This window comes from Amborella trichopoda, chromosome 4, assembly GCF_054954075.1.
Source record: "Amborella trichopoda isolate Santa Cruz 75 chromosome 4, AtrichopodaSantaCruz75HAP2 v2.0, whole genome shotgun sequence".
Classification (NCBI taxonomy): Eukaryota; Viridiplantae; Streptophyta; class Magnoliopsida; order Amborellales; family Amborellaceae; genus Amborella; species Amborella trichopoda.
Window position 1 is genome coordinate 7,995,656 of NC_142339.1, and position 11,552 is coordinate 8,007,207.

The 11,552-nt window shown below is 34.6% G+C and overlaps 1 non-coding gene across 1 annotated transcript; it reads right to left on the bottom strand.

Moving 5' to 3' along the window:
* Positions 1 to 2,701: 2,701 nt before the first annotated feature.
* On the bottom strand, positions 2,702 to 10,176 carry LOC18439585 (7-deoxyloganetin glucosyltransferase). Its single transcript, XR_002281872.2, has 2 exons — positions 9,554 to 10,176; positions 2,702 to 3,733 (listed from the first exon to the last, which is right to left on the bottom strand). It is a non-coding gene; the product is annotated as a 7-deoxyloganetin glucosyltransferase (transcript).
* Between the last annotated feature and the right edge of the window lie 1,376 nt (positions 10,177 to 11,552).

Consider the following 11,552-nt stretch of genomic DNA (forward strand, 5'->3'; position numbering starts at 1 on the left):
AGTAATGTGGGAAGATGTATCCGCTGGAATGGCTCAGCCGGGTTCCAGTAGGAGTGCAGAGAGGTGCAAAGACAAGTGGGAGAATATTATAAATAAGTATTTTAAGAAGTTGAAAAAGAGCGATAAGAATATGCAAAGACGTGCCTCTATTTCAATCAATTGGAAGAACTTTATAAGATGTGGCTTAAGCATTCGATTAATAACAATAATAAAAATAACAAGAATGAGGGGTAAATAAAGTGATGAAACATCATACCAAGGGCAAATTTGATAAAACATAATAAAAAAAAATTGTGAATGCGTCCTTCCAGATAATAACGACTTATTTTTGAGCCATACCAATATAACAATAAAAAAGTATTAGAAATAATATTATTTATATAAGTCTCCAAATCCAACTTATATATAGTCACTAGTCGATTCACTAAGCTCCTTGAATATACAGATTCTTGAGCTACAATAGCACTATTATTTACGAGTCTTCCATGAACGGAAGTAGATTAGGGGCCTTCCACATCCAAAAGTTTTACATTACTTAGCTTCCTTCAAAAAAACTACTAGAAATGATATTATAGACATTTGTGAGCAAACTAATAGGCCGGATAACCCCGAGACAAAAAATTAATCTCTTTTAGGCATTAAGACTGTGTAAGTCTAATTAATTTCATTATTTAGAAACCCTCTATCACATAACTCCACCATTAGCACAATATCATTCTTTAGGGTATTTTGAAATCTTTGAAAGAAAAAAAATGAGAAACCATCAGGACCCAGAACAACTAAAAATTGCATCATGTAAATCCCCCTCTGTGACTTGTAATTCCAAACCAACAGCTATCACCACAGATCATCTTAAAGTTACATTAGCAAGATTAACCTTTGGCCTCTTTTCAGATGCGAAGTATTTAATATTTTATCTCAAAGTTCCGCCGTCTGCATCCGCATTGTTGCAAGAGGGCTTTAGCCTCAAACCCAATAGCCTAGTAATTAGAGCATAAGGACTTTAGCACAATGTCGAGTTCCAATTCACAATTAGTCTATATCACCGGCTATCGAAGAGGGAAAAGCGAAAATAAAATAAAAGAAAAAAGAGCGAAAGGGAAAAATTTATCACTAAAATAGTTAAACTGCCTCAAAAAACAATGAGGTAGTTAAATCAACAATTTTGCCAATAGGAAATTAAGGGGAAAATATATCATTGAAATAGTTAAATCGACTCAAAAATTAATGAGATAGTTAAATCAACAATTTTACCATGTAAGTATATTTTGTTTACAAATTATTTCATTAAGATATCTTCTTAAGAATTTATTAAAAATTCTCAAATTGGCCAGGTCTTGTAGCCTAGAAATACTATTAGCCATACAACCTAAATATCTTTCTTGGTTTCAGATCCTTTACATGATTCTTCAATATTTTGGACATGGAATCAAAGCTACCATGAATTGACAAATACAATTTCTAGTGGTCTTTTGTAAAACCTTATCCTCTCCTACCAAAATTAGTTGAGGAGGAACAATTGGAGGTATTTTGGTAATTTAACTCTAATCAAATCATACCTGATTCAGAATAAAATATATAAAAACTATACTAAACATATAAAATAATTTCCCCCCCCTCGGGTCTTCGGGCTCCAATCCGATCCATTAGGACACCTAATAAATGTCCTGCATGTTTGTGCTTACAAACCCATAAATTGTTTTTTATTAGAAAAAACCCTAATAAATGTCCTGCAATCTTTGTGCTTACAACCCCATAAATGTGTTTTTATTAGAAAACTTGTTTTTATTAGACGAAGCAAATCAAATTTAGAAATAAATTGTTTCGATTCAAAAAACTTCGCTAGCCCATCGCTAGCCGAAGAAAAGGAAGAAGAAGAAGCAAATCAAAATTAGAAATAAATTGTTTCGATTCAAAAAACTTTGCTAGCCCATTTGTTGTAAAGAAGAAGAAGAAAAAGGAGGAGGAGGAAGAAGAAGCAAATCAAAATTAGAAATAAATTGTTTCCGATTCTAAAAACTTCGCTAAAATTAGAAATAAATTGTTTCCTATTCAAAAAACTTTGCTAGCCCATTTGTAAAGAAGAAGAACAAGAAGAAAATTAGAAATAAATTGTTGTGTAACATTGAGTGGCTATTGGGGTTGAATGGATTATTGGTTGAACAAATAAAACAAAATAATAACACTTTCTTTTACCTTTTCCCCACCTAAAAAATGAAAAAAAAAAAGGAAAAAGGACCCAGCCTGATTGGCAGTAGTTGTAGACCCGATGCAGTAACCTCTAGGCCCAAGCTGAACTTAGTGAGTTCTGACTTCCGAGTTGGCATGGCAAGTTTTGAAACCGCGGTTGAGGAGTTATCTAACTGAAATGATCTTTAAAAAGTAACCGCTTTGTTAGTAAATACTTGATTTAACCATCTCATTTTTATTAAGGTGGTTTTACCAGTTTATCGATATTTTCCTAAAAATAATGGCAAGTCTGGAGTTTCTTTTTATCCTTGTTGATATGGCAATTTTTTATTGATAATTAGGTACCGATGGAAACTTTACCATATGTCTCAGTTGCATGTTGTGGCTTCTATTCTTATTGACATTCTTATTGACAGTTTAAAAAACCATGAACTATTTCAAAAATGGGTAGAAACATGTCAACCCCAAAAAAAAAAAAAAAAAGTCAATGGTTCATCATAGTCATGCGATATAGAAACCTGAAATACTAACCACATTAATATATGTAGGCATTCAAATCACTCACAATAGATTAATTAATATGAGTAGGGAGCAACTTCTAGTTACTCCCCATGTTTCTTGAGCAAAACTTCCACAACCAACCGATCCAAATTCTCAGAAGAAGAGCCTCCACTTCCAATTGCTCTTTCTGAACTTTCTTTCCACTTCATTGCATTGGCCCTCATCTTCATCCCCTTAAGTCCTTCAATCATTTCCTTCACTTGAGTCTCCACCTTCTGTCTTTTCACATCATCGCCGATCTCCATTCCGATCCCCCACTCTACGCAAGCGAATCGGCAGTTGGTTTGTTGCTCTGCAAAGAAGGGCCAACATAGAACAGGCACTCCACTGCATATGCTCTCCAGTATAGAGTTCCATCCACTATGAGTGAGGAAGCCACCAATTGAACTATGTGAGAGCACCTTCTTTTGGTTGCACCAACTAGCTATGAGTCCTCTACCCTTGGTTTTATCATAGAAATCATGGCTCAAGGTTGTGGATTCACCCTGTACAAGGCCCTGGCGAATGATCCATATGAAGGGCTTCTCACTATTAGCCAGCCCCCAAGCAAATTCATTGAGCTGATGAGGAGTCAATACTGTGATACTTCCAAAGTTCACATATATGACCGATCGAGGCTGGTGGCTGTCAAGCCAGTCCAAGCATTCACTCTCTTCTTTCCACAGACTCGTCGAAATAGGCTTTACTTCTTCTTTGGTCACATCGTGACTGAAGGTGAGCAGAGGGCCTAATGTGTAGAGAGGGCAAGGGATTCTTTCTTTTATCGCATTAAGAACATCTTTCTCCAAATCATCAAAGGTGTTGAGAATGAGAGCTGAAGCATTGAATGCATGTTGAACTTCATCTTTGATGTAATTGAGGAGGAAAAAGTTTGGATCAGTGGTTCGGATAAAAGAAGGCATGTCCTTGAGAAGAATGTTCGGCATTCCCGGTATCCAATCGAGAGTAGTGTCAAGATACCCCTCAGCCAAGCAAGCCATATCTAAAGTTGCATATAATCACAAATTCAAATTGGTAGTGATGATCTTGGACCTCATAAGCCATTAGAGAGTATGCAATAAGCAGCCCATGAATGATGTGATAAAGAGCTAGAGAATCCACTGTCCATTCTCAAGAACGGATGGTAGAGATTTTACTTTACACGAGTGAATGATCCTAATCTGGAACTACAATTAAAACAATGGGATTATATAATACTATAAGACCATTTATCATTAATACAAGACGATCACAATCACCCCTAACCTTTATACGTAAAATCGGGAGGTTGATGGTATGCTATTTTTCTGCACAAATTTCTAAAAAGAAATACTCAAATGATGTACAGCACGAACTACTGAATTCACATCTAACCACTAAAAATTATTATAATTTTCTTGTACCAAAAGTCCACAATTTTATTGCATACATTCCCTAAAACAAACGTATTCACGGGGATCAACACCATCTCTTCCTCTTAGGCCAGTAGGGGCCCAAACATGTCATTGATTATGTCCTGCCTCACAATCTCCTTCTGTCACTACAATGCATCGATTAAAGAAAAATGGCTTGATAGGGCTTCAACCTTGTTAAAGTAAGCAAAGCCCCACCCAAATTCATACAAAATTTTAAGCATTGGAAAACCTTTACATATTGATCATCTCGACTTGAACATTATGGTTATGAAAAAAAACTAGTATTTTAAGCTTTTAAAATAGTGTAATTATAACAAATTATCTAGACTGTCCATTTCACCTTAAAAATAAGTGTTCAGATATCCGCAAGACTTGTACCAATTTTTTAGTTTCAAATATTATTGTTGGTATTGAAAATTGATTTTAGAGTCATCTTGAAGATTTCCTTCACCAAAAGTGCTTTCCAGATCAGGATTTGAGATGAGGCTTTATTTTGTTTTCATAAAGTCAAGGCCTTATAGAAACCTCATCCTTGATTAAAATGTGACGAAAATACGTAATGCGGTATAATTTCCCTTTTAAGTTCAAGATTTTTGAAACTTAAATTTATACTTGAATTTAAACACGAAGACCATTTATTTTTTGTACAAGACGGGCACATTCACAAAATAAAAATATAATTTATAAAACTAAAAGAAAATTAACTAAAACAAAAAGGAAAAATTGCATGTAAAAGAATACTAGAGTATATTCTACTATAAAATCTCTAGGATATAATTAGGACAATATTTTTTCTCTTTTACTATTTTTCAAATTTATTATTAAGCAGCAAATACCTTTTATGTTGTACTTTTCCCATCATAAAAATATTTTAAAAGTGTGCATAGCATGCTCCCGCTGAAGCATATTGTACACTTACTCCTTCGAGCGGAAGACTAACCTAGAAAGATTGTTTAGATTCGAAACTTTGAGAACCACTTAAAAATAACCAAATGATTACATTTAAAAGAGAAAAAATTGAACTGTTTCCATTCAATCATGAGATTTTGTTTTTTCAAGCCAATTGAGAAAATCTGATTTGGGAATTTATATTGTGAAATGTAGGATATGAGTTGAAAATGTTACGTCCCTAAAATTTTGTGAGCTAAAAATACTCCTAGATTGGATTTTGCCCGATGGAGTAAATGGATAGTATGCTCCCTCGAGAGCATAAAATATTTTGGAATATTTTAAAATAAAGAAGGGGAACGGTTAGAAGCCATCGCCTAACTCAAGGCCTAAGGACTCTAAAAGCCCCTACTTACCATCATAGAAGCAAAATACAATGGGAAGGGACCCAAAATCCACCACTAAACCAGCAATTTTACAAAGATGAGAGTTTAAGCCATCTTGATTCTTGACTAAATCAACCTTTTTAGTAACTTTGGAATCCTGGTTGAGGTTTAAATAGACTACTAATCAGCTGCACACCCAATATGCCTCTTTAATTTGTAGTGTTTGGCCGTACCCGTTACCACATATAATTCATTGTTTCATCAAAATTAATTACGATAATTAATTGTTTATTATTTGGCAGTATCTTTCGAAATATATATGTAATTTTATATATAAGTTTGTTTTTTAAAAAATTGTTTTACTTTAATAAAAGTAATTTACTAAATATCAGCTGCTTTTTAGCCGAAACAACTAAAATAGCTTAAAATCACTGAAAAAGTTAAATGATTACATAATATTACATATCATATAAGGCATGTACCAAACGTATAATAAATAAAGGTGTGGTTTATATAAGGCTGAGGCCCTAAACAATCAAAGTAAGGTGCACCTTCAAATAGTGTGAAAAGATGTCATTTCTGTAATGAAAATATTTGTGATACTTTGAAATTTTATTTTCATATCTAAGTATAAAGTTTAAGGCTTCAAAAATATTGTAGATCGAGCAGATCTATAAATACTTGATAATCTTGAAAATTGACGGTCCACAAAATGCATTACAATATGAACTATTTCCAATACTTAAAATCAATTTTTTCTCATCTCCATACATCTTAAGATCGAGATGATCGATTTGAGGATATTTGGGCACCGAAACAACCTCTTCTGGTGAATTTTTAAGGTGTGGCGTAATTTGATTGTTTAGGGTCCCACCCTTATATAAACATTTTTCATAAAATAATATTATGAAGTATGTTAATTTTAGATAGATGGTCTACTCCATCAAATTAACCGTCATTCAACTAACGCATAGACGTATATCTACCATTTACTTTCATTCACTCCCGACAATATCTACCATTTACGCTTGACCATTATAAGGTTGTGTTATATTACTAAGGATTGTCTACAAAGAAACCATTTATTTTTTGTATATGGAGGTCGTATTCATTTTTGTCTCTTAAATTTCAAAATGGGTGTTTGTAATAGTATTATTGAATAGACACAAAGTTCTAAAAAATAATTTATCGAACATCGTGATTTACCCCAAACAATCCAATTTGACATATAATTTGTGGGAATAATTGTAAACTCCATATACAAAAGATAAATAGTCTCTTTGTAGACAATCCCATATTAATAACCATGAAGCCACCCACTACCTCTCCATCGATATTATAATGATGCACATAGTATCACGATTTTGACATATAAGTGTTAGCTCTATAAATCTGAAAATTAACATTTCAAATATTTGGAGGAAGGAAAAAAAAAAAAAGAATAGTTGAAGTATTGAAAGTTTAGGAAAAAAAAAGTTTATAAGGTTAGTAAGGTTGCAGTAATCTACAATGTTCATTTTATTTGCATGTTGAACAATTGACACTATCTAATAGATGTACTACTTTTAGCATGGTTTTAAAAGATGTGTCAGATCTACACCATTCAACTAAAATAGAGCGACAATCTTTATAAACCACATCCAAATCTAAAATATTTTAACTCCTGCAGGAATACACTATCCATTTACTCTCTCGGATAAAATCAATAAAGGAGTAATTTTAGGACTTCAAATTTCAGAGATATAACATCTTCAACCCATAGACTAACCTCAGTAAATAAAAATAAATAAATAAATAAAAACTGAATTGAACTTTCTATATACTAAAAAAAAATATCTCAAGATTGAATAAAGACCGTCCAAATTTTAAAGGGCAAGATCTAAGTTATGAAAACTCAAAACTTTAAAATAAATGTCTAGCGACTATTAGGTGGTTCCTAAAACTTCAGACCAAGAAAATCCTCCCAAATAGGGCTTTTGATTGAGGGAGTAGATGCGCAGTATGTGCTCCAATGGGAGCGTAATATATGCACCCTTAAGATAAAGAGCTCATATATTATGTACCCACAAGAGCATACTAAGCATCTACTCATTCGTGCAAAATATATGTTTAGAAAGATTGTTTAAGTCTACATTTTGGGAACCATATAAGAACTACTAGATGATTATTTTCAAAAAGAAAAAATTTGAATTTTGCAATGTGTGACACTCAAATCTCGCTCTTCAATAATTGGATAATCATTATTCAATCTTGAAGCAATATTTTTTTCAATATTAGAGAGTTTATTTTAAAAAATAAAAAAAACATTATTGAGATTAGTTTATGAGCGGTAGAAGCCAAAATTTGAGATCGAAAAGTATTTATAGGCGTAAAGTGCATCTCTAAACATGCTAAAGAACAGATTGACACATGTCCATGTAAGTATTTGTGCCTCATTTGATAGCACTTGTGTGTGGGTTTCCTTCACTCAACGGCACGTTTAGTTCGTGTGAAAATGTTTTCTATTTTCACATTAAACAATTCTTCCATATGGTCCATTGGTGTGAAAAGATACATTAAGACCAATTAATATGAAGATATTCCTAGACCGTACGAGAGAATTTTTTCCACATTAAAATATTTTTTTTAGAAAACATTTTCAGACGAACCAAAGGTGTTGTTATCAAAATCTGACTTTAAAAAGAATGAAAGAAAAAGAGAGTGGAGGTCTTGACAAGGCGTTATTGGCGTGTAGTGAAGTAGACACTGCTCCTTCTCCTTTGTTTGCCGACGCATGAAAGCGCGTGGCAAGGTGAAGGACCACGAATGCCGAAGAATGTGATAGATTTTAAGGTCCAGCAGTGATAGCCCTCTTCTACAGAGAGACAGGTGGAGGGTAGTTAAGAGAGTGACATAGGGTTGGCAACAGGCTGGGTCTGGGCGGGGTCTATGCTTGCCCTGACGGGGTCAAAGAGGGCCAGGCCTGGCCCAATTGTAGCTTTTCTGGTTGGGTGGTGCTGCCCCAAGCTAGAAAAAATTACAAAAAATTTAAGAAAAGAGAAGTAAAAAGAAATGAGGGCCAGGCCCAGCCCTGGCCTTGCCCTTAGGCCACATTTTATGCCGAGGCCCTAGTTTTTCTAAAGCTGGGCTGGGGTATTGGGGCCATTGCCCCCCTTCAGTGAAAGTGATCACGTGAATCTTTGCACTAGAATACACTAGCTTTCAATGAAGAGTAAATTAAGTGCGGAAAAAAAAAAAGAAAACTAAAATAATGAATGAGTAAATTTTGAGTTAGAATTACGTAGAACATCGGTCAACATGAGTTTTTTATTTTTTCTAAAATTATTCTTAGGTACAGGGATACTATTCGTGCATCGTTTTATTTTTTATTAAATTTTTTCGATAGTAGGGCTAAGTCCTAATATTTGGAACAGTTCCCGATCAGTCCGATCTTAGCATCATCAGACCACCTTCTCCGGTGCTCTTCAGGGCGGCCCAAAGTTGGCATCCTCAAACCACATTAGCTCATTTGTTAGCTAAAAAATAAAGCGGACATATGCCAATTCTAGATTGGGCATTGACCCTCACACTAGAGCATTGCCCTAGTAGCAAAAATATTTTAAAAAATTAATAATTAAAAAACAGTTCGAAGATACCGTCCTTCGGCCGAGGGGGTACTTTTGAAATAAAAAAACATGGTATACCAACTTTTGGCATAATTTTCACCCAAAATTGGCCTATTTCATATTTTCTTTTTTTTTATTATTTCTTGTTTTTTTGTGTCTGTACATAAATTACTCTTCTATAAACCTACTCGCATAATGCATGGTAACGATTTTTCTCCTTTTTTTTCTGTTTTTTTTTTTTTGAAAAATAACTTTATAAGCTTAGGATCTCTCTCTCATTCTCTCTGATATTTCCATTTTTAAGGGAAAATATAACTTTCCAAAAGATCTCTCTCACACTGACACAGAGTTCCACAAAAATGCGAGGAACTATGGAGTACAAAGGAAGAACTCCTCTCTCTCTCTCTCGCTTTCTCTCTCTCATACACACACAATCTCACAAAGACAAAGACAGGAACTACAGGGTACAAAGGAAGAACTCCTCTCTCTCTCTCTCTCTCTAAAAAGTTCGCATGAAGCTGCAGCATACCTTTCAATGGCGTGTAGCCTCGCCTTATGAGCTCCGGGATCTGAAGGAAAGCCCAGTAACCGCACCCACCAGACGTCCAGAAACTGACCCTCGGGATCCCGATCTCCTCCGCCACCTCCCTCGTGAAACTCATCATCCCTGCACTCACAATATAACTCACCCTTGGAATCCCTTCACTTCCATTAAGCCTAACCAGCAGCTCCTTAAATGGGGTTGTCAAGTTTTTTCCCATGGCCTCACAAAACTCAGCCACATTCTTATGCAACCGGCTGTGTTCCGGCGGAAGACCATCGGGAATCGATTCGATCTTGAAATCCGGTAGCTCTAGTTGATAAATCGATTGCTGGCCTTGTTAATCTGGTTTTGATTGTACTCGGTGTTGACAAAGGTTATGTAGAAGCCCTTGGAGTGGAGGAGTTTTGCTAGTTGCATGGTGGGGTTTATGTGGCCTTGAGCTGGGAAGGGGACGAGAACCATGTGTGGCTTATTGTGGGTTGAACCCATGGCCGTATTGGGCTCAAAGAAAGGGGTAAGTGGGCTTGGTTTGTGTTGGAGTAAAGGCGGACCATGGCTCTAACAAGAAGAGATACAGAGTTAAATGCAGCAAAAGCCATGGTTTTATAGCAGGAGGCGGTTAGCATACGGCCACACATGTAGAAATGATGACCTCTTAATCAATTTATTTTTTAAATAGAATTCAATCCTATTGTTTAGATAACATATAATCTTTGACGAATATGAAAAAAAAAAAAAAAAATTGAAAACTAGAGACAATAATTCTGTTAAGAAATCATTTGAACCCTTAGTTTGTTTGTCGTTTTAGATAGACCACCTTTTTTGCATCCATTTTTAAGATAAATGCTTTATACCTATGGACCGCATATTGCACAAATGAGGTCCAACCAGCTTGAAACAATTTTCTTTTGTAGCCAAAGATGAGGTTGGTTTTCATTTTGGGCCAAAATATCATGTACTCTCAACCAGAAAAGTGGGGTACTCATGCTTAATGGCCACTATCCTTAATTGGTCATGGTGGGATATAGTATTGTTATAAACGGACTATCCTTGATTGGTCATGGTGGGGGTTAGTATTGTTATAATCGGAATGGCCGTCGATGAAGTCTGGGGGATCAAAATTAGCCTGGTTTGATAAAAAAAATTATAAAAAAAAAAAAAAAGAATGGGATAAAAATATGAAATATATATTTTTTGGTTCGTACAAAACAAATTATCTAGCATTATTAATCAGTTTCACCGATCAAAAATCGATTATAGTGATTGATCAAATTATCAAAATTTGACTGATTTTTTACCTGACCCACTTTTTTTATTTAGAACCGCTAGCAGCCCTATGTGACCATGGTAGAATATGAGTTATTTTTTACTTTTTGAAGGCACCCTAGTGTAAAGTTTTAAGGAAGAAGGGTACCTAGTTCTGCACAGGTATAAAATAGCACCCCCCACACCTTTCCCTTCTTTGTGCGTCATGACGATTTGTAAGACCGGATACCTTTAATTTCAAAAAGGGTGCGTTTGTATAGAGCCTAGCCTCTAAACAATCAAATTAGAACCTACCTTCAAATAGTATCAAAAAATGTAGCTTCAATATTGAAGATCTTTGTGATAGTCTTAAAATATGTTTTTATATTTATTTATGAAGTTTAAAGCTTCAAAATTTGTGTCGATCCAAAAACTTGAAAATCTTGAAAATTGACGGTCTACAAATGCATTACAAAATAAGTTATTTTCAAAACAAAAAAATCTATTTTTTTTCTCATGTTCATGCTTCTTGATGTCGAGATGATCAATTTGAAAATATTTGAGCATCAAAATGACCTCTTCTAGTGAAATTTTTTAAATAAGCTCAAATTTGATTGTTTAGAGCCTCGGCCCTATACAAACGTTTTCCCTTTCAAAAAATAGGAGAAATATAGGTCGGGCTACCTCTTGATCCCCGCCTCCGCTACAAAATGTAGGTTTTTTTTTTTTTTTGCTTTCG